The sequence below is a fragment of the Wyeomyia smithii genome, chromosome 2 (genome assembly GCF_029784165.1).
Source record: "Wyeomyia smithii strain HCP4-BCI-WySm-NY-G18 chromosome 2, ASM2978416v1, whole genome shotgun sequence".
NCBI classification, from domain to species: Eukaryota; Metazoa; Arthropoda; class Insecta; order Diptera; family Culicidae; genus Wyeomyia; species Wyeomyia smithii.
In genome coordinates, this window is record NC_073695.1 from 137,554,766 (window position 1) to 137,577,768 (window position 23,003).

General features: G+C 34.9%; 1 protein-coding gene and 1 pseudogene across 2 annotated transcripts in view; both read right to left on the bottom strand.

The window, feature by feature from the left end:
* LOC129722601 (uncharacterized) overlaps positions 1-10,177 on the bottom strand; it is a 220,384-nt gene extending 210,207 nt beyond the window's left edge. For both annotated transcript variants that reach the window (XM_055676191.1, XM_055676190.1), the window contains exon 1: positions 10,050-10,177. The gene's annotated coding sequence lies outside the window, so the exon portion shown is untranslated. The remainder of the gene's footprint in view (positions 1-10,049) is intronic.
* Positions 10,178-15,205: 5,028 nt separating this feature from the next.
* Positions 15,206-16,802, bottom strand: LOC129719970 (uncharacterized; annotated as a pseudogene).
* Positions 16,803-23,003: the final 6,201 nt, after the last annotated feature.

The following is a 23,003-nucleotide window of genomic DNA, read 5'->3' on the forward strand; positions in this document are numbered from 1 at the left end:
CTGCAGAGTTTTCAAAGTTTGTGACGTCTTTGATTTTAACATTAGTAAAAGTACTGATGAGACACTTCAGTTTTTGGCCAACTCCCATGGAAGGCGTATCACGGAAGAGCTCCGTTGTGCTTATTTTACTTTACGAACTAATTTTATTTTTTGTCATAATTGACTTACATTTTAAGTTTAGTAAAGCGGGCAATGTTTGTAGTTTGGCCAAAACACCTTGCTGGAGACAACGGAGATTGCGGGTTCGAGTCACGTCTGGACGAGGGAAATTTTTTCTAAGTCTAGTCACACCTTCTATTCCCGTTCATCTTCGCATCCCCGCGAAACTACATACATTGCCCGCTTTACTAAACTTACAAATTAGTAAAAGTACTTATAGACGAAGAATTCAACACCTAGACTAAGTAAACATCTGTACAACTTTATGTTGAAGATTGACCAATAAATTATAAATAGAAATACTTTTTAATTATAAAAGCATATTATTAGGGACATTCATGTATTACGTAACGCGGAATATGGCAATTTTAAATACCTTTCACGTAACCTTTGAATACCCTCCCCCGAACCCACGTAACGCAATTTTGCATGGGAGCCACGCACAGTGGAACGCTTCGATGAATAACCCCTCCTCTTTTGCACCTCTTCTGAGTGCATTATGAATCTCCTATATTCGTTAAAAGGTTTGAAGCTGTCATTCAGTGATTATACCATGAATCATACTTCTTTGCAGCAACTGCGGTGAAGCAAATCCGCCTTTATTGACAATGTAATATTCGTGAATCTATTACTTTTTTTGACGTTGGACTAACGTCTATATCGAAGTTAGGCACCTGAATTTGAAAATCTAGTAATTCAACCGGGGAAAACCAGGGAAAAGTGGTCAGGTTTTGAGCGCTTATATATCAGTCATTTCTTTTCAGAATTTCGAGGTTTTGGCATCAACCGATCAGAAATTTTTTTACGGTTGAATTTATGTAACAAAAATAACCTATTGTTCGAGATACACTATTGAAAAATTGATAAATCACATCGATTGTCTAAATCATACCGAGCAACCAATCACCACCTCTCTTCACAAGCACAGTCGACACTAACGGATACAACCGATCTGACTTTGTAAACAGTCTCACAGCTTTCAACCAATAACGAGCTGGCTTTCGGTAGCTGCAACAGGTGTTTCAACACCGTTTTAAAATGCTTCTTTTATCATTACCACTGAACAGATTCTAAACACCAATGGCTTGATTGATAGGGGAAATATTGCGCAAGATTGTCATATAATAATTTAAATATGTTTTCGATACTAAACTAGTTAAAAGTTGTGTTAAAAGTCGTGCACATTCAACCAATCACAAGCTCGCTTCTTGTTTGCTCGCGGATGGATTTTTGCTTTGGGCTATATAATAGCCTGTGTCGTCTCATAGCAGTCATCAGTTAACAAGTGAAAAGCCACCAGGCCGGTCTTGTATAATCAGCAGCGGTGGCTGATTCCAGCGGCCAAACTGAGCTGCAGCAGAACCAGAGCGGTGGTATCAGGCAGCAGCGGCGGAGGTAGTGGGAAGCTGCATTTCTTCATTCAGTTCGGTTCTCCTTCGATCTGAGTTGGACCCCACCAGCGGTAATCCAATTCAGATATCGTTGGATGAAAACAGCCAGAAACTGCACGAGCCAGCACCGCCACTAGGAAAGCTACCGCCATTTAGTGTGTGTGCAGTGTGCACATATAGCGTATGTGCATCTGTATTGCTATGACATTTGCGATGATAGGGATGGCGCTGTTGCGTGTGTATGGCTAGCTATAGCGTGTGTAAGACACTAGCATGTGTAGCATATTATGGCTATTGCGTGTATATCTTCAGCGTGTGTACGGATAGTTATAGCTTGTGTGTGGATAGCTGCTGCGTGTGTAATGATTAGTTATAGCGTATGTATGGATAGTAATAGCACATGGTTGGATAGCTTATGCGTGTGTATAGATAGTTGTATCGGATGTATGGAAAGGAATAGCGTGTGTATGGATAGCTATAGCTACAGCGTGTGTATAAATAGTTTTAACGCGTGTTTAGATAGTTATAGCATGTGTGTGAATAACTATAGCGGGTGTTTATCGAAGATTATTATTGTCATTGAAAATATTAAAACGTCTTAACGAACACAGTTGTGAATTTGATTTTACAGCAGCGATTTTAACTTCTTCAGCCAGTCTTTATTCATCGAGGAAAAATTACTACCTATGAATGATCAACACTTGTTTACTAGAAATTTGATTTAGATCAAAACGGGTTCTTTTGAGTATCATAAATTATTGGTAAAAAGAGTTGCAAGTTTTCTCAATGAGTATTCATTAAATTTTCGTCTTTGTTTCTCGGTGCGCGGTTTTGATTTTGTTTCTCGTACACAGAGAAAGAAACAAACTTGTCGCTATCGTGAAAAATAACAAAACAATTAGAAATGCTCTAAATCACAACTGAAGAAGTTAAGATATTTTCCTGTCACTCGCCCAAACCTTGATAACAACTACCGAAAAACGTGTGATTGAGCTCTTGCTATATTGAGTTATTGAACCAAACGTTTTTTTTTTAAATACATGAAGTTATATGCTGGGCTGGAACTAACCTAGCATGAGTTTTATCGATTAAATGTCAAACAATTTTCAAATTTAAAACTTTCGGTTGAATCGTTCTGGGCTCCAATTTCAGATAGTTTCGCAAAGTTTGCTTTTTGCTTAGATAGGAAAAATTTACCAATTCGCTCAATTAAATGATTGTCTTGGTAGTGCAGCAAACAAAGGGTTGATTCGAATATGTATGAAATGACAGCGATTAAATGAAAGATATCCATTCTTTTAGTATATATTATTATTTATAACGTTTTAACGTCACAACATTTAGAAATATACTGTTAGATAAAATTGCAGCAAATACTAGAGTTGCAATTGATTCTATTAATTGTTTTAATGGAATATAAGAATACCGTAGTCCAACGTCATGCGGTCGTGTCTTGAATACCACCCTCCTACTTTTTATGAAACAGTTGAGCACTAGTGATCTCAAATTATTAAGCTAGTGAAATCATAAGAGACATAGTCCGTAGATCTCAATCAGAATGAATTGTAATTCTTATGAGTTACAATGGAACAGCAATGTTCTTGGGAACACCCAAAATTGATTCGGACTCCGGTAAATATTGGAATATTTCGCAAGTTTTGGGTGTAGTTTTCTTTTGAGACATTCGTTCGGTCGAAAACTAACCAATCTTACTTGTCCTCTTCATATCTATGATAAATTTTTGATAAAGATAACAATGAAATCAAGCAATTTTATGCAAACCGGCTCAAACGCAATTAAGTTCATGGTGATTATAAAGAGTTTTTGGAGTTGGCATTCACATTTCGTAATTGTAAAGTAGCCCCTTTTCACTCAACACACGCAAGAATCATGCCAAAAAACGTTAAGTGCCTGAAAAAAAGTTTGCTCCGTTCGTTGACCATAGAAGAGTTATATTGCATTCGAAACATTTCATTATTTATAGTCAAACTTTACATTCAGGTGTATTTCGGATGCATGAATGCTATTCATTGCCCCAACCAAGTTATGATGTTTTAATTGAAAAGACGAAGAATCACTTGTGGCATTTAAGCCCAGAATGCGTTGGATTGGCGTTTTTGGACTAAGATGTCCTGGTTTAAATTAAACAAAAAAGATCAGGCTATTAAGAGCGACGGATCTTTCAGTAGCTTTTGTCAAATACCGTAAGCATTCATGAATTCCTGAAAAGTTACTAGTATTTGATATCTTTCATTTCGTTTCATACAAAACGATTGTTTTTTTTTAGTTCTGAACTTAATATTGATTATTTCGACTATGACCCAGCCGAATAGAAAAATAATGAGGAATAGCAAACTGCTGTTAAAAATGCCACATCTTAGTGTTAAATTTATGAAAGATTATAATCGTGTTAAAACACATAATGAAGCCGAACTTTAATTTATATTGCATATTGTTGATTCATACCGAAAAAATATCCATCCCATCCGCACTTTTTAACAAACACCAAAAGTTAAAGATAATTTTAAACTTAAATTGGGATAATAGCATTACCGTTTTATTTAAATAACAAGTTTATTTGAATACGTTTATCGAGAGATATATGTTGGATAAGGGAAAAATAATTGTACAATTTTCAAGTTAATCGATTTCTGAAATATAAGCACTTTTTTTTTCTTCATCTATAAATATAAGCACTTTGTTGGCCCATTAAATAAACTCCTAAGTTTGGGAAATTTTAGTATGAGCGAATGTTACGCTCAACAAGACCTACAACCTACACTAAGAAATTACAACCTACACATTAGAAATTCTTGCAATTCTTTTTTTTTTCATTTGTAGTACAGTGTTATTGAAAAAAAAACAGCGCGTTTGACTGGTATCTTGGCGATAATTTTCACCATTGTAATGTATAGCTGAAAAAAAAACACAAAAAAGTTCTGACAGAATATGTCAAAATACTCAAACGTTTGTAACTTTTTTTTTATTTTAGAAAAGGCACTTTTTAGGATATTCAAGATTTTTTAACAATTTAGAAAATTTGGCCAAGAAAAAATTTAGAGTATATGTTTTTTCTAGAACTGAAATTTTATTGCCTACCTTCAACGTTGCTGAAGACACCACTCGAATCGAACATGCTGTTTTCTTTAAACGGAAATTTTTATCCATTAGTCACATTTTTGGACAGGCCTTTTTTAAAAAGCAGTCGTGAGGCTACATGAAGATCTGATGTCATAAAATGACCTCTGTATCAAAAAGGAATCGGAAATGATCGATTTAGGAAGTGGACTACGCCTACAGCGTATTTACCATTCCAACGCACACGCGAGCACATAAACTATTTTAAAAGTGATTTGAAAAAACTCACCAAAAAAAATCATTTTTTTATAATTGGCGATTTTAATGCTAATCATTCTTAAAGTAATTCCAAAAGCAAAATTTTATTCAATGATTGTTCATCAGGATATTATTCAGTTTCATCTGCGAATAGTTCTACATGTTTTTCTTCTGTGAGAAATCCATCAATGACCATGTATGTAGAGAGTTGATCGCAAATTGCGCTGAATTTGATTCTGATCATCTTCCAATGACTTTTTCCATACCAAATGAATCAGTTTTTAATACTATGAGCTTTGTTTTTATTTATCACAAGGTTAATTGGGAAAGATATAAAGCTTATATTGAGAATAATTTCAAAAATGGGTTAGATTCGCGAAACGGAGTGAATATTAAAGCATCGAAATGTAGAATTGTTGATGCTCGAAATTATTCTGTTCCAAAAGCTCAAGTGAAATTTGATTAACGAAATCGAAACGAAAAATCTTCAACTTCTAATTCGTTTGAATAATATTCACAGGCGTCAATATCAACGTTCTGGTGATCCTTTTGACGTGGGACTACGTCTTTGTTTACTATACTGGGATGCATTCTGTAAAATTGGAAATGAAACTGGCAAATGTTGCGTCAGATTTCAAACGTTAATAACAGGATAACCACATGATGGATAACAATAACCAATATGTTGTTGGATGGATAAAATGTGTAACAATTTTGTAATATGATAGTGATCACTCTAATTTCATTGTTAAGCGGCAAAATTGATAAAAAGTTTTAATGACAAATATACGCGAATAATGAACCAATTACATGCGAGCATTCCTAGCACAGACGACGTGAGTCCATCCGACACCATCCGTATCCTGTGATATTCTCTGTATCAATATCGAAATAAAAATTGACAGAGTCTCCCTGTCCCAATAGGTCAATTTATTTTTGCTTCCATGAGCTTAGACCGATATGATGTCTCGAAAGTAAAAGTTTTCCTAAAAGTTTGAAACAATCCCCATCCTTGAACCATTTATAAACCTGATTTCAGAAACTAATAAAAACTGATGTCTTGAAAGAAAACATGCCGGTAAAAGCAACAATGCCAGTGAAGTGAAGAACCGCAGGTCTCTCGTCGTCTATGATTGCAGCGGTACTATTCTATTCGTACATTTCAGCGGTACACTTCTATTCGTACTGCAGCGCTACTAATCGTACTACAGCGATACTATTCGAATTGCAGTGATACACTTTTGTTCGTACATTTTTATTCGTGTGCAATCGAGGAAAAATTGCAACGCTGCCGTTGATGGTGATTGAAAGTTTATCTCATTAATATGATTACCATAAATTACTCAAAAAGAATTGTAAGATTTTGCAACGGATATTTATTCAATTATATATTCGATATTCACTAAATAATCGTGACCGGATAGTATTGAAAGAGTAAATTCTCGAACATACACATTTATAGAAGAGTAAGAGCCTGCGAATGCTTGTGAATTTTTGGTTTATTTACTAAGATTCGTTGATTCTGTTTGCATACTCTGTATATTTTGTAACAAAAAATCTCCTAAATACAGTGTTCAGTCCCACGTCACCATTTCATACAACCCTAAGGCTGTATACCTTGTAGTATTTTTCAAACTATTTATAAAGAAGAGATTAGACAAAGTTTTACTAAGACATCACAATTTTGAGACTAAAGTTGAAAGATTGAAACCATATTAAAAACCTTTCTGGAAGCTGTCAGTGTGTCCAATTATCGAGTCCAATTGAAGATGAAGTGAAACCTTAATAAAATTTAATTTCTTCCCACAATTTTACACCGGAGATATTTTAAACTAACTTGAATGAATTTTTAAAAACATTTGAATCAATTTTTAAAAACATAGAAAATATGGGGCCGTTCAATAATTATGTAAGCAAATAGGGTGGAAGGGGGTGTGCAATTATCTTACGTAATCTTGCAAGATGGGGGAAGGGTAAGCGGTGAATTGATTATCTTACATAAAAAAACATTGTGTGGACGGTAAAATTTATAAAAGAAAAACTACGGAAGGACGATTAACTCGAATTAAGGGCATAAGGGGAAACGAAGAATTGTGCTTGCTTCAGGATGAGAAAACTAGAGCTCAAGACGTGGTGTGGATCAATGTACAGGATATTTATGCATGGCTTGTGTCGGAGCTCTGGGCATATTGGTCCCATCTCTGGCCATAGGTTAGTAATTGGAGCCGTGGGAGGTTCAAAAAATCTTACGATGTCTTACAAGGGAGGAAGGGAGGTTTGCGAATATGAAAAAATATGCTTAAGTAATTATTGAACGGCCCCAAAGGATCTAGTGACGATGGGATCTTCAACATAATAATTAAATATCTACTTGAATTCATAATGGTATTTTTAGTATGAATTTTCAATAGCTGTTTCAAAATTGCATATTTTTCACAAATTATGAAAAAATGCGAAGATTACTCCAGTTAGCGTTAAAATATTATAAAGTTAATACAGGTAAGTTCCGTTTTTGGCATGTTCCGTTTTTGGCACGTTCCGTTTTTGGCACGTTCCGATTTTGGCAACTTTCGGTTTCGTTTTTGGCAACACATTTTTTTTTATTTCTCTCTAATCTTTTAATGATTGGCGGCTCAAAACTAATCCTCATAGTTCTCTACAAGTGTAAATACATACAATATATGACACATGTTTGGCTAATCGGTTGAGAGGCTGGCAACATTCTCTCAGAATTTAATGAACATTTGTGAGTGTGTAGGCCTTACTACACTAGGAAACTTGCATACTTACTGCAAATAAAAAAATAATTTAAAATTCATCTGGAATATCATTTGAAAACGTCTGAAGTTTAACCCTCTTTTCCATGCATCGATATATCTAAATAATGATGAGAAATTGGAAATAGTTGTCAATGGATGACTTCTGAAGAATTGACTGAACTTTCATTAAATTAAGCATTAAATTAACTGAATTTGAAATTGTACACTGAGAAAGTTGTTTAAAAACCAAAAAAATGATTTGTAAAAAATGTCATCTCAGATTTATTTCGACACTAGTTTTTTAGATAGACAATTTACACTTAAAGAGGAAATGTTTTTTTAAAATAAAACGTATGCAAATTTTTTGCGAATAAAAGATAATTCCCATGTTTTCTTCTTGTTTATATGAATAATGAAACATTTTTCTCCAATTTTAGAAACCTAATTCGCTCAACAAAATGTAAAACAAGACAAAGAAAGTACTGTTCTTCGAAATATTTTTCATTGAAAAAGAAAGCTATAAAATATTTGTTACAACCAAATTTCCACAATTTCGCATTGCATGAAGGACTTCCAAGAAAAAAAAAACAACATTGATGCGTTTAAGTGTTCTAGTAGAAATATACATCAGCTGTTGCTTGTTTTCTCTTCACTCGTGCATAGAACAAAATCATGGGCATTTTGTTTGAAATGGAGCGTGTCTTCACGAAAATACCAAAATTGTTTTCTTCACATTTTATTTAGTGAATAATATTTCTTAAGATGGGGATAATCGACTAGCTTTACTCAAAATTTTAGAACAAACTATCAATGTTGGCTTTTCGAGCGATTTTAATTTTGTGTAGACAAAAATGCTACAAGGACAAAAAGCACTGTTTTTCCACCTTTTTGTTATTCTACATATTTTGGGGCTGTTCCGTGGAAGATTCGGATAAATGCACTTGGTTATAAATGACTTGAAGAGAATATTTACAAGTATTTATTGAATAACAATACTTTTTTCACAAAGCTACCTCTCTCAAAAATAATTGGGCACTTCACTCAATAATACCCAATGACTCATCAGTGATAGGGCAAGAAGACGAAGAACATATGAGACTAATCATTTGTTGCGCTTTTAGTGAGCAGTTGTATTTTCACTCGCAAGACAAAATTAAAGACACTTTAGGATGAAGGTAATGTCCAATTAATATTTAAATGTTGTTCACCAATATTCAAAATGATGCAAAGCCAAAAATTTTCAGAAAAAAAATGTTCCGTTTTTGGCACTGTTCCATTTTTGGCAACTGAAAATCGAGAAGCGTGTTGCCAAAAACGGAACTAACCTGTATCATTACGCGTAGCGCTTAGATTCATTTAAAACATTTTGCTTTTCAACGCAGTTGTGAAAAATTACTTTCACCACTAGAGTAGCTTTAAAACTGTTCATACTTGTTCATATTTGACTTGCAATGAACAAATCTATTGAAACTGTAGCATAATGCAAAACCGGTATTTATTTACAATAATTGTGACTACACCTATGAATCTCATCATTGATGATGATGATTGCTGAAACATTGGTTTTTTCTCAAATTTCATATAATTTGGCAGATCATTAAAAAAGGGAGCCAGTTTGATTTAACATCATTCATACACATACATATTTCAAAATAATCAAAAACATATCACGGACAATTTTAATGGATAAATACAAGGTTAAAAAAAACATTCCTTTTATTCAGAATATTCTCTATTTGTGATAAAATGTTTCATGCACACTATATGTGCATGATTTCAGTTAATGTGTACGAGTGAACAACTGAAACGGTCCGGGGTATGATTGCCATGATACAAAATGCCGTTATATCGAACACTCATGTATTGTTGCTCACAAAAGCCGTTCACAGTTAATTTTAGTTGCATTCTAACGTGTACGGTACATGTATTCGATGAATTGTAGCTTCAAAGCATGGTTAATTAATTTCGCTTTTATCTCTTTACGTGTAAGTTTCAAGCTTCGATTACTAAATAATCAAAATGTACATTAAATTTTGTTTATGATCTATTTCCTTATTTAGGTGATTGACCTGTAGAAAACTTTCATTTCACATTCTTCTCGCTGCACAAAAAATTACTATTTTAACTTGAAGATAGCGCCCAAATGTAGGTTATTGGAATATTAACACAGATACACGTCACATATTTCATCCCACATTGATAACTGTACATAACTTTCTCCGTCAATATAAAAGTGTCACGTTGCGCTGCGCCTCAGGCTAAGTTACTGATACATTGTTTTGTTGATACATCATGCAAACCATCGTAACTGCAATTTGAACTATTATATGTTCGACAATATATAGAGTTTTTCATTTGCTGTATTGCATTATGAATTTAAAAAAGAATTGCCACTTAGTCTCACCTGTGAAAATTGAAACTTTTTCTTAGATCTCGTTAATGTAACTTCTTATGGCAGGCACCTGTTATCTACACAGTCAATGAAAAATATCTGAAACTGTAGTTGCCTTGAACTTGTCTTTATATACCATGACCCATTTCCAACCTTTCTTTTCTCTTTCTTCTATAGTCAACACAAATACTTATGAAAATAATCATTATATGAGAGAAGAAATGGTTCAATAAACCGACTAGTTCTCTTTTAATGTTTGTTTGCAACTAGTATCAGAGATGTACATGAGAGTCTTAACTGAAACATTAATTATATGAGCGTGTTTATAAAACGTCTATTGTTGAAATTTATAGATTGTTTATCACAGTTTGATAACGATCTGATGACGGTCAACGATTTTACTGTTTCAATGTGTTATAACTTATTAGATGATATAGTTATCATTCCAAACTTAATGACAGTGCATGAACAAATCACGGTGCTCCCACAGACCAGTTTTATAAAAAGTGCAGCAAAAGATTCGACGTCCTAAATCTCTAGTCAAAATTTCGTCAAAATCGTCGTACGGTACATTATTGAGCATTTTTGAAGGTCGTAAAATTCAAAAAGTGATATAAAATTGACGAAATACATATATGACGTCATGAAACTCTGGTCCAAATTCCAGAATATTGTTTACACATCCTAAGTATTATATTTCATGACATTTACAATTTGTGGAAAGAGTTATTAAAAAATCTCACAGTTCACATTGGTTCAAGCTCGAAAAATCGCGATCGTTTTAGATTTGACAGTGAAAAATTGATTTTATGTGCTCAATGTCTTCAGCAAGTTTGTTTCATAAAACAGGGCCTTACTTCAATTGTTTTGACGTGGGACTACGTTTTTGCTTTCTATTTCGGGGTGCATTCTGAAAAATTGGAAATAAAATTGACAAATGTTACGTCAGATGTCAAATGATAATAACAGCATAACCACATGGATAACAATAACCAATATTTTCATCATATGATCCACCGTATGGAAACTTTACCTCTAAGTAAATTAACCAAGCAAAAGGGCTGGAATGTATTTTCGAAATTGCCGAACTAAATGGTTATAATGAAAGTATCATTCAAGCCATTTTTGATAAAAAGAAGCGTGCTCAATTTCGGAAATCTTTTATAACACTCACCCCAATGACAGAAGATCTGAAATAGGTAGCCGCTGAATATGACGGTGCCTTGACACGCCACCACACTAACTTCGGAAAACATTCACTTGCTCCGCCTCGTTAATAATTTATGGAAATAAGACGTAGCTGAAGGCTTAGAAATTTATAAACAACACTCATCCACGCTTCTCAACAAAGACGCAGGTAACCACCCCTCATGGCTATTCAATATTCTTCCCAAAAACGCTAGACATGGTATGGTAACTCTAAAAACAACTCTAATTAAGAGAGCTAAATTTAATTTTTTACCTACTACAAATAAAAAACAGATTTACGCTTTGCTCTTTACCAGTCCACATAAGCACTCATGATGATTGTATTTCGCAGTGGAAATACGTATTTGTACGGACTAGTAATATTTTCAATATTTACTTCTCAAATTTCTAGTAGAGTTTAATGGAAACTTATCATTCTTTTCTCTGATTTCCTAAATTCTACTAAGGACGCTCAGTGAAGATTTTTCAAATTTGAATAACCAATATGTTATTGGATGAATGAAATGTTGGACACTTTTGTAATGTGCTAGTTATCACTATTTTTTGATTGCTAAGCGATAGGAATTAATTAAAAATTTCAGTCCACAGGCACGCGAACGATGAACCAATCACATGCGAGCATTCCTAATGAAAACTCATGTCTTGAAAGAAAACATGCTGTTAGAAGCAAAAGTACTGTACACTAAGGTCGCTTTTTACGCGGTTTTTTTACGCGGGTTTTTTACGCGGCTTTTTTTACGCGGATTCCGGAATTTACGCGGATTTGTTTTTACGTGGATTCCGGAATTTACGCGTTTTTTTACGCGGATTCCGGAATTTACGCGGTATTTTTTTTGCCGGGATTTCGGTTCCCCTTCATTAGGAATACTGAATTAACGCTGGTTTATTTTACGCGGATTCCGGAATTTGCGCGGTTTTTTACGCGGATTCCGGAATTTACGCGCTTTTTTTACGCGCATTCCGGAATTTACGCGGTTTTTTTTACGCGGCATGTATTCCCCGCGTAAAAGGTGACTTTAGTGTATATGTGAAGCAGACCGTCGCTAGTTTCTCCTCGTCTTTCATTGCAGCGGTACACGACTTCTATTCGCGCGCAATCAAGGAAGAAAAAGCTGCTGCTTATGGTGATTAAAAGTTTATCTCATTAATATGGTTACCATAAAAACTGTTAATTGCTACGATTTTATGGTAGAACTTATTGATAATTTGGTTCAGCATACCTTCTTATGTTTCCTCATTAGTGAACCTATGGAACAGCTTCGACATTATTTTCAGAGTGGAATTCATATAATATTCAATCAGGGTTAAATAAGGCAAAATCGTTCGTTATGATAACGTAAGTATTTTGGGATTTGATTTCTGACGAAAAAGTATTGATTCTGATTTATAAGCACTACGAGGAATTCTCGGTGCTTATTCAACAACAACGATACGCTTATGCCTTGCCAGATAAATGTTGTTCACGCATAAGTTGCATGGTGCGCATCAATATTGTGTTAAGTTTATTTATTTATTTATTTTCGTTTCCTTCCGAACATAAGGTCTACATGAAATATGAGGTGATGGGGAAAAGCCAAGAATTCGTCTTCTCTCCAACGTTGTAATGCCCAGCAATTGACAGCGAGCTTCATATGGAGGTAGATCATGTAGGTTGAGCCATCGTAGATTCCTGAGGGCATACCAAACAAACTAGCGTTGGATGCTTTCTTTTCTGCGAATCCAAATTGCATGATACGGCGACCAAATGACGGCCGGAGACTCCAAGTGTGACCGTACTTACGCAAAATATAGCGATCGAAGGCATAGCGGGTTGTCGAACTCCTGGGCGATTTTTAATGAGAATCCGTGCTGTTGATTCGCTTTATCTATTACAAACTGCTGATGTTGTCGGAAAGTAAGTTCAGAGTCGAGATAAACACCAAGATCTTTTACGACTTCTACACGCTCCAACGTATGGCTAGCGATCGTGTAATCAAAGCGGAAGGCTTCGTGGCTGGATTTATGATGGAATGAGATGGTTATACACTTTTCGATACTAAGGGTCATTCGATTGTTATTACACCACGCAGCAAAATGGTCCAGGTGAGACTGTAGAGTGTCGCAATCAGCCAAACTAGTCACTTCGATGAAGAGTTTAAAGTCATCCGCGTTAAAAAGCTTGCAATTTCCGGTGAAAAGGCGCATCGCATCGTTGAACAATAAAATAAACAGGGTTGGCCCGAGATTGCTGCCTTGAGGAACACCGGGGTAGTTGGTAAACTCCCGAGATAAAGATGAGCCAATTTTTACTTGTAAATTCCTCTGTTTTAGGCACGACCCCAGATAACCAAATATCGTATATCGATGCATGCTTTTTATCGCATATGAGTGAACATTAAGTCACAATTGTAAATATTGCCAACTAAAGTACATACTATTGTAAAAATCAAATATACGATAAAATCCGATTACAGAGCGATTGTGCATGTTAAATCTTTTCAATATACATTCAAAGTCCATGAATGTACTCATCAAATCACAACTCAATCGCTTAAAGAAAGATATATAGTCATAACGCAAATGGCATTTAACATTGTTTTAGGATACAGTATATGTCATAAATGAATTGACATCTTGTCTTATATTACACTGAATGAAGTTAGTTGTCAGATATTTTTTCTAAAAACAAATTGAAAAAAATAAGGAAACGTGGCACTTACAGCCGCTTGCTGAAAAAATATCGCAACCTTTACAAAGAAAATGTTAAAAACACTGGCCGTGTGATTGAAAATAATAACCAGCCAATGGAACCAGAATCAACTGCAGAAATTATTACGCAGGAGAAAATAACATCAACGAGTCTAATCGTGGGTGTAGCTTTGCTGAAAGATTATCTTCCCGAAAAATACTACGATCACTTTCTCTTTCTTTTTTGTGCGATTAGGATTTGCTCTTCTCAGAAATATGTTAAACTTATTCCAGTAGCAAGATTTTTGCTGTTAGATTTCATTGAAAATTATAAATCCCTTTATGGAGTAGAATTCATAACAAGCAACGTTCATAATTTGTGCCACATTGTCGATGAGGTTGAGCACTTTGGGCCGTTACCCTGTTTCTCCGCGTATCCATTTGAAAATTATTTGCATTACATCAAAAAGTTGATTCAAACAGGACCCAATCCATTGGCACAAGTATCATCCAGGATATCTGAGGCTATGATCGCCAACAATTCGAAATCGTTTACACCGATTCAGATATCGTCTCACATATCAATAGAAAGAAAAGGGCTCAAGATTAATATATTTTTTTTTAGATTTCGCACGTAGCACTGATTTTAATGACATGTGGTTTCTGACAAAACAGTTCGAGTTAATAAAATTTTTAGGAGCTGTGCAGGAAAATGGAGAATTTATAATAGAGGGCCAAAAAGTAATATTAAAAAGTGATTTCTTCCAAAAGCCATTCCGATCATCGTTTCTTAATATATATGTAGCAAAGTTAAATTTAGAAAATATAACAAAGTCGTCCGTTTTATTTAAATGTAATGATATTTTTTGCAAGCTAGTTCCAATTGTTAGAACAGAAGGAATAGTATTTATACCTCTCATTCATACTATTCCATAAACAAATAGCAGCATATGATTGCTTGTGACTTATTTTTTGTTTTAATTCTGTTGATATATATATATATATATATATATATATATATATATATATATATATATATATATATATATATATATATATATATATATATATATATATATATATATATATATATATATATATATATATATATATATATATATATATATATATATATATATATATATATATATATATATATATATATATATATATATATATATATCTAATTAGAAAAAATTGCCTATTTTTAATCGTATTAGGTTTGAAAAGTAATATTTCAAATTAATCTCATGTTGAATAACAGTTCTAGTATGATAACATCTATTGCCAAGTTAAACGTCTGCAGTGCTACATTCATCATCATTTGTATCGTCGATTGATTCATTTTCATCATCTCCGTTATCGTCACCTGAACTGAATTCAGCATCCTTCTCTATTTTTTCGGAAATGTCCGACTCATTCGAATTAAATGTGCCCTGATCTTGAGTTGGGTGTTCGTTTTTTTCCTTTAATGCTTGCGACCTGGAGCTACGTTGATTTCTGCAGGCAGACTTTCTAAGTTGACGATTAGTCGAACGAGATTTACAATATCTGAAGAGACGGTTTCGACAAAAAACCTCCAGCTTACAGGCAGTATATGATGGATCTCCAATCTGTACAATATTGCACAGAAGCTGGTTGGGAACCACGGAATCCTCGTTTTGCCTTATTGCCGACGACTTATTCCGGTCCACGTCATCTTCGTTCAAAAGTCTCGAGTGAACAGGCAATCTACTAAAGTGTAACACGCATTATCGCCTTTTTCACAATAGGCATTGAGAATGATAAATTTTGAGAAATATTCCAACTGAAATATAAATACGAATTAAAAACGATGATTTCTTCAAAGAAACACCTACTTACATATCTTCGACGTAGTTCTTTACTGTTGAGCTTTATGTTCCATTCGGCTAATTCTTCTTCTGTATTGATTCGACAATGTTTTTCTACCGTATCATCGGATTTTGGACAATAGAAATCATCATTTTTTTGAATTTCCAATAGCGCAGCAAAACGAGCGAAGTTGGTTTGAAAACATTTTTCTACGACATGCTCGACAGCCGATTCAATAAATTCCTTCAAGTCAGCCTTCATCTGGTCGTAGCTCATTGTTTCTGCAAAATAAAACATTTACCACAACTTTATGTCGCATGTCGCATTGTCTTCTACTATGACAGGAAATGCGTAAACATTTGATACGATTATATATCTTATGTAAAGACTGAAACTGCAAAAAAAAATTATATAGTCGTATAGTTTCGCGTCGTTACTTGTGTCTTGAGATGATAGGGAGCATAGAAAACACGAAGTATAAACAATTGGTATACCCGCTGGTTGAAGGTTGTCCGTGGTTTCGTTTTCAACAGTTGATGATTAGTACATGACTCCATTATGATCCACATACATAGGCTCAGCTTCGAACTCTGCTGATGAGAACAAAATTGAGCTTGCATTTGTAAAATCGATTATTCAACTCAATACTTGTCAATATATTATTTTGCCTTGCTGGTTGGGCAGATTGAAGCAGTGGTTGCATCGAATTTGACCGTGCAAGGGTGTCGCCATCTGCATGCGCGGAAGTAGCTATTGGTCCCACCGTATTATGAAAATCGTCGCTCAGTTCATTTGAAATTATAGGCATTTGCGAAATCACAGAAGGACTCTCTTGTTGTGCAACAGCATTAGCTGAGTTGTGAGACAGAGGTTGCACATTTGGTTTCGTGGTTTCTGTTGATAATTTCATATCATTCTTAACCTCTTGTTTCTTACTGCTGCACTCTACAAAAACGATTGGTTTTGTATCAAACTTTTCTAATAAAAAATGTATCTTACCTTTCGCCATCAAGTTGTAGTCTTTCGTGTTTGAAAGCTTTATCTTTTGAGTCGGTTTAGTGATGTCCGATTTTTTCAACTAATCGATTAATTGTTAATCGACAATTTTGTTCGGGTCCGCTAGTCGGACTCGATTAGCTGATGCAAGATATTCGATTAATCGAGATAATCGATTACCTGATTGCGTAAACCCTACGTTCAAAAATATAATGTTAGTGCTGACCAACAGTCAGTTACCAATAAACTTGATCTCTAGATTTTACTAACAAATCTGGCATAACGCTCTAGAAATATTCTGTGGTCTACCTCTTGATTTCAATGTACGAAGTTGGTTCATTAAACAAGCCTATGATCGAATCTCTACTGCAAATTTTGTGTAAAATAGTGTTACACCTGAACTTTGCTTTTTTGCAGCAAAAAATATTGTACAATTTAACAACATATTAAAACTTTCTTTAAGAGACTTTTTGGCTATTCGGTTTGAAATCACATTATTTAATACATTTATTAAATCAATTAGCCTAATTCTTGAATGAATCTTCGAGAAAATTTTTTTCCGATTCAATTAGTTCTTCAGTTTTGCAATTGTGCATTCGTTTGCAAGTGATTTTGCTGTACAAAAAACTTTACACTAGATTCAAGTGATCGAATCCTATATCCTAAACATTAGGCAAACGAATCAATAAATAGGAACCACTATATAAATTTACTTATTAACGTTTGGAAAGCGAGAAAAGAAACATTTATTTCAAAAATGCTAAACATTCGAATGACAATGAATGGCTCTAGACACCCTGTGACGTGAGTAGGTGCCGTCAGTGGAACCATGCATCCTCTCCTATCGACTGTTAGATTAGGAACATTTCTAGGTGGGGTCTTGGGAGCCGATTTCGCAGCTTTGTAATAGTTTGACCGGCTTTGCTGAAAAGACTTCTGAAGGAACGGATGTTCCTAGAACTGGCATGTATTTCATCGGTATTTTATATAGCGTTGGAATCTGTCCTTGAAGTCGGTTCCATACTGGGTCAGAATTTCTTGGTGCCAAATCGCCATGCAAATACTGCCGTAAACCCCCGGGTAATCCAACCATATGGTTGATGTGTTTGTATCTTGATGCTTCTCTAGCAAGAGTACCGTGGGCAGTCCACAGGTCAGTACTTGGTTCGATGTTGACTGGTTCAGGTTGCTCCTCTCTACACTGCCTAGTGATTTTTTGCATCTTATGAACTAAAATTGTTTTGTTTGAGGTTTTAGTCACCGTATAATTTTATTCCCTTTGGATGGTTGATCTTTCTCGGTGAAATATACACACTATGTTTGCTTTAACATGACGTTTCGGCGTACTGTTATTCAGCCATCGTCAGATCTAAAATTTTATTTCTCCAGTAGTTACACAACACGTACTACACAAATTTTTTTATTTTCAACTTACATGACAAAACAACATTCTTCTCCCACCAGTGTGGTTTGCTTACTGACCTTTTTTATTATTATTTTTTTTTTATTTATTACTCATATACCTTCCCTGTGTTGGTAACTTTTAATTTTCTGTTACGGTATGGGATATTGCTCGGATCTTACTCACTAAACCATTGTAGGCTGAGTCCATCCCCCCACATTCGCGTTGCATATTAACCGTTCTCTCGTCACCCACCCGCCGTATGTGAAACGCCTCCGCAATGGTTCTGCTCTCCTGATTCTCGATGCGTTCCAAAATTTTCGTGTTGTCAAAGTCAAAATTGTGACCATGATCCAGGTGATGCTGTACTAATCCTGTTTTTGCTTCTTTTTCCCGTATGTCATTTTTGTGTTCATTTTTTTCTTGTTTCCAACATACGCCCTGTTTGTCCAACATAAACTTTGCCATCATCTGTGCCACACGGAACCTCATATACGACATTTTTTTGTTTTCATTTTTGGAATCGGGTCCTTAAGGCGGCTAAATACCGTGTCTTTTATCTTGCCACCCGGTTTATGCGCTAATGTTATTCCCTGCTTATTTAAAATTTTTGACAATTTTTCGCTTAGCCCTGGAATGTAAGGAGCGGAGATAAATCTTTTTTCTTGATTTCTGCTTTTGTCTGTCTGAAGGGAGTTGTAGTGCTTATGTGTTCTTTTTTTAATTATTTTTCGTATAAACCATTCCGGGTACCGATTGCACAGAAGAATTTCCCTCACTGCTGTTATTGTGCACGGTCTTTGATTTGCATCTGTGAGCTTTATTGCTCGATCAACTAACGCGATCGCTGTGTTGCACTTGTGTGCAAACGGACTTTCTGAATAAAAATCTAAGTACCGTCCATTTTCCTGTTTCGGTGCCCAAATCTTTGTTACTTTTCCCTCTCTTCTGTCAAACATCATGTCTAGAAACCTAAGCTTTTGATTCTCCTCCCTCTCAATCGTGAACATTAATTTTTCATGATAAGCATTAAAAGTGGACAAGATGACGTCAATGTGTTGCTTATTGGCTATACAGAAGCAATCATCCACATATCTACGATATATTTTCATATATATTCCCTTCTCTTCTAGTTTATTTATGCTATCCTGCTCTAATCTTTCCATCACTAGAGAGAACGGTTAATATGCAACGCGAATGTGGGGGGATGGACTCAGCCTACAATGGTTTAGTGAGTAAGATCCGAGCAATATCTCATACCGTAACAGAAAATTAAAAGTTACCAACACAGGGAAGGTATATGAGTAATAAATAAAAAAAAAAAATTATAATAATAAAAAAGGTCAGTAAGCAAACCACACTGGTGGGAGAAGAATGTTGTTTTGTCATGTAAGTTGAAAATAAAAAAAATTGTGTAGTACGTGTTGTGTAACTAATGGAGAAATAAAATTTTAGATCTGACGATGGCTGAATAACAGTACGCCGAAACGTCATGTTAAAGCAAACATAGTGTGTATATTTCACCGAGAAAGATCAACCATCCAAAGGGAATAACTAAAATTGTATTGAATGTGACATATGTTTATGCAAAGAAAAGCAACATTTTTCGTCATACTCACCAATCCAAGAAGTCGTATTAGATGTGTTCAGTGTTCAGCTCTCAAAATCTGCCAGAGATAATTGGCATACTATGTTGGCCTGACTTGCTTCCTGTTGTTGTACCTCTGCGTGATAACAAAAGCGAAAATATTTCATTTCTTCATTTCCGTATGCAAAAACAAACAAAATATCAGCAACACCGTCAACGCGAATTCGTTCGGTTCGCGAAAAAGAGGGAAGAAAATATTTTAGCTCTGGCACTCACACATATTTTAACAATCGCTTATGTGAGTTCGCGTAGGTGCGAACAGCCCTTAAAATCTTTTTTAACTTCGTAATCGCGACGCCAAGAGTTTTATTTGTGAACACGCAAAAAAAGAAGTTTAGTTTTCGTTCGTGCGCGCATTTTTATAATTTTGAATGAAATATTTACGTCGCAGCACTAAATCGAATCGCGACTTCTGTTGCGCGCGACTTTTCGCTGCGAACTTAAATATCCTTACGTGGGAAGTAGTACGCTGTATAGTTTACTATCCTGTTTAACTATTGAAATCAATCCGGAAAAACCCAAACGTCTGGTTTCCAATTCCAGAGAAGTAATTTAGAACGACCAAGGTTTGAAGATTCTATCTTATAATATATTAGGTGGTTCAGCCACTTAATCACCTTCCGTGGGGGCTTTCTTTTAGCTTAACTTTAGTTACAAATAAACCAACTTAACTGTTTGGATGCTGGAAATGAACTGACGCTCAACCTCACGTCGTTCGCATTTATTAGAATCTCTTTTGATAGAGCTGCTCGAAGCCGAACAGCACTCTAATTTGGTTCCTATATATTTTAGGTAAAATTGAAGTATCGAAAATCGATACTTGTATGCAACAACTCTTCCCTTTTTAGTTTTTAAAATATTTGAAAGAATTAACAAACTTTATTAATTCTTAAGTTTTATAGACAATCTGAATTTGAGAAAAAGAAAAAAATATAACATGTAATTATTTCTAATATATGATACATAGTTTTAAGTTTATAATTATTCCAAAAATAGATTAGATCAGTTTCTTAATTTACAATATAATTCAGATCATTAATATAATTAATTAATTGTATATAAAATCTCGATCGGTCTTAACGATTTTTTTCCTTTTCGATCTTCTGACGAGAGAATTTGTTATTATTTTCCTTTTCCGCGAACGCGCAGAAAACTCCTCCGGGAACCCCCTGAATCCTTCCTGCACCTCTTCCTGGTTTCCTCCAGTCACCGTTGACTCCGTCATCTCGACAGAGAAACACACGTTTGGCTGAACGAGCGAGTTTGTTTTGGCCATCCTAATTTGGCCTCTGTGTGCGCTTATTGGCACGTTTCCAATTTCCACCTGAAAGACATTTTTAGAAACCTGCCTTAGAAATGTTGCCTTTATCCATCGAGCATGGCTACGTCTGTCGTGGTTTTTGTACCACACCTCGTCGCCAGCCATCAGATTTTCCAAAGGATACACTACATCTATAGCGTTTTTATCCTTTGCCTTAACCTCATCATTCGGTTGCATAGGTGGGTCATGCTTTGTTAGCGGTGTTAAATATTGTTTAAAATTCTTTTTTGGATGGGTTAGGTCTATTAGTGTCTTAGGCGTAAAAGAGAAGATTTTTTCTGATGGAAATTGTCCATCAATTGTCGAACTATTACGATAGTTTATTAAAAATAAATTAATCTGATCCTCCAAATTCAATTCAGCTACTTCTGAATCTAGTAGAAATTTCTTTAGTACCTCTTTTACTGTTCTTACTAATCTTTCCGCCTGACCATTACTGGTAGGATTGCATGGAGGACTCTTAAAGACTTTAATTCCTTGTCTTTCTAGAAAATCTACAAAAGCTTGTGAATTAAATGGAGGACAACCGTCCAAAACTAGAACATCAGGCAAACAAAATCGAGCAAAATATGCAACGAGCTTTTTCAATGTATTGCCTGTGTCCGTACCTCTCTTCATCCACTCTATTTCCACCCACTTTGAGAAACTATCCACGATAATTAAAAAAGTGTGGTTTTGGAAAAAGAAGAAATCTATATGTACTCGACTAAAAACTCTAGTAGTAGGGATCCATTGAGATATGATATGAGATTTCGGGACTATCGCCATACCGTTGCAAGCATCGCAACTAGCAACAAAATTTTCTGTGTCTTTGTTTATCCCAAACCAATATATGTATCGCCTTGCCAATTGCTTCATTTTAACCATTCCCCGTGATTGGCATGTAAAAGTCTTAAAACATCGCTTTGCATTGCCTCTGGTATAATCACCCTGTCTTTAAAGAGCAAGCAATCTTCAAAAAGTTCCAAGTCTTGCTGACTCGAAAATATATCTGCAAAACGCTTGTCAATACGTTTAGGCCAACCACGTTTCATATAGGTCACTATCTGTTGCAGAAATTTATCATTCTTTGTTCCTGAAGCAACCTGTTTATAGTCAATTGGCAAATTTTGACTAAAATTAATACTTTTGACATATTCTTGATCAAAGTCAGCTGGCTCCATCTGCTCCAATGGAAACCTGGAACAAAAATCCGCGTTTCCCATTTGAGCAGAGGGCCTATACTTTATTTCAAAATTATAAAATGAAAGTTCTAAAATATATCGCTGTAATCTAGTCACATATATTGAATGTTTACCCTCTTTCCCAAAGATTCCTACTAAAGGCTTATGATCGGTACATACATAAAAAAATTTCCCATATAAATATTTGTGAAACTTCTTGATAGTAAATTTTTTGCGCTGTATTGAGAGAAAATGATGTGAAACAAATGGGTTTCTCAACCCCATCAATAATATGAATAATTACTCCTCCCAAACCGTAGCCGGAAGCATCCGAAATGATCGCAATAGGTTTATTTGAGTCATAAAATTCCAAAATATTTGAATTCAGCAAAGCCTTTTTACTCTCCTCAAAAACTTTGTTACATTCAACAGTCCATATAAACTTAACGTCATTCTTCAAAAGTTTGTATAATTGATACAACTTTGAAGACAAATGAGGAATGAATTTATTGTAGTAATTTATTAAACCCAAAAAAGATTTGAGTTCTGTCACATTCTTAGGAATTTTTGCTTGCTGAATTGTAGAGATTTTGTCCGGGCAAGGCATCAGCCCTTTTTGGCTAATATTGTGTCCCACATATGGAAGAACCGTTACAAAAAATTTGCATTTTTCGAAATTGATTTTAATATTCGCATTGTTAAGTCTTTTTAAAACTTCAAAAAGTTT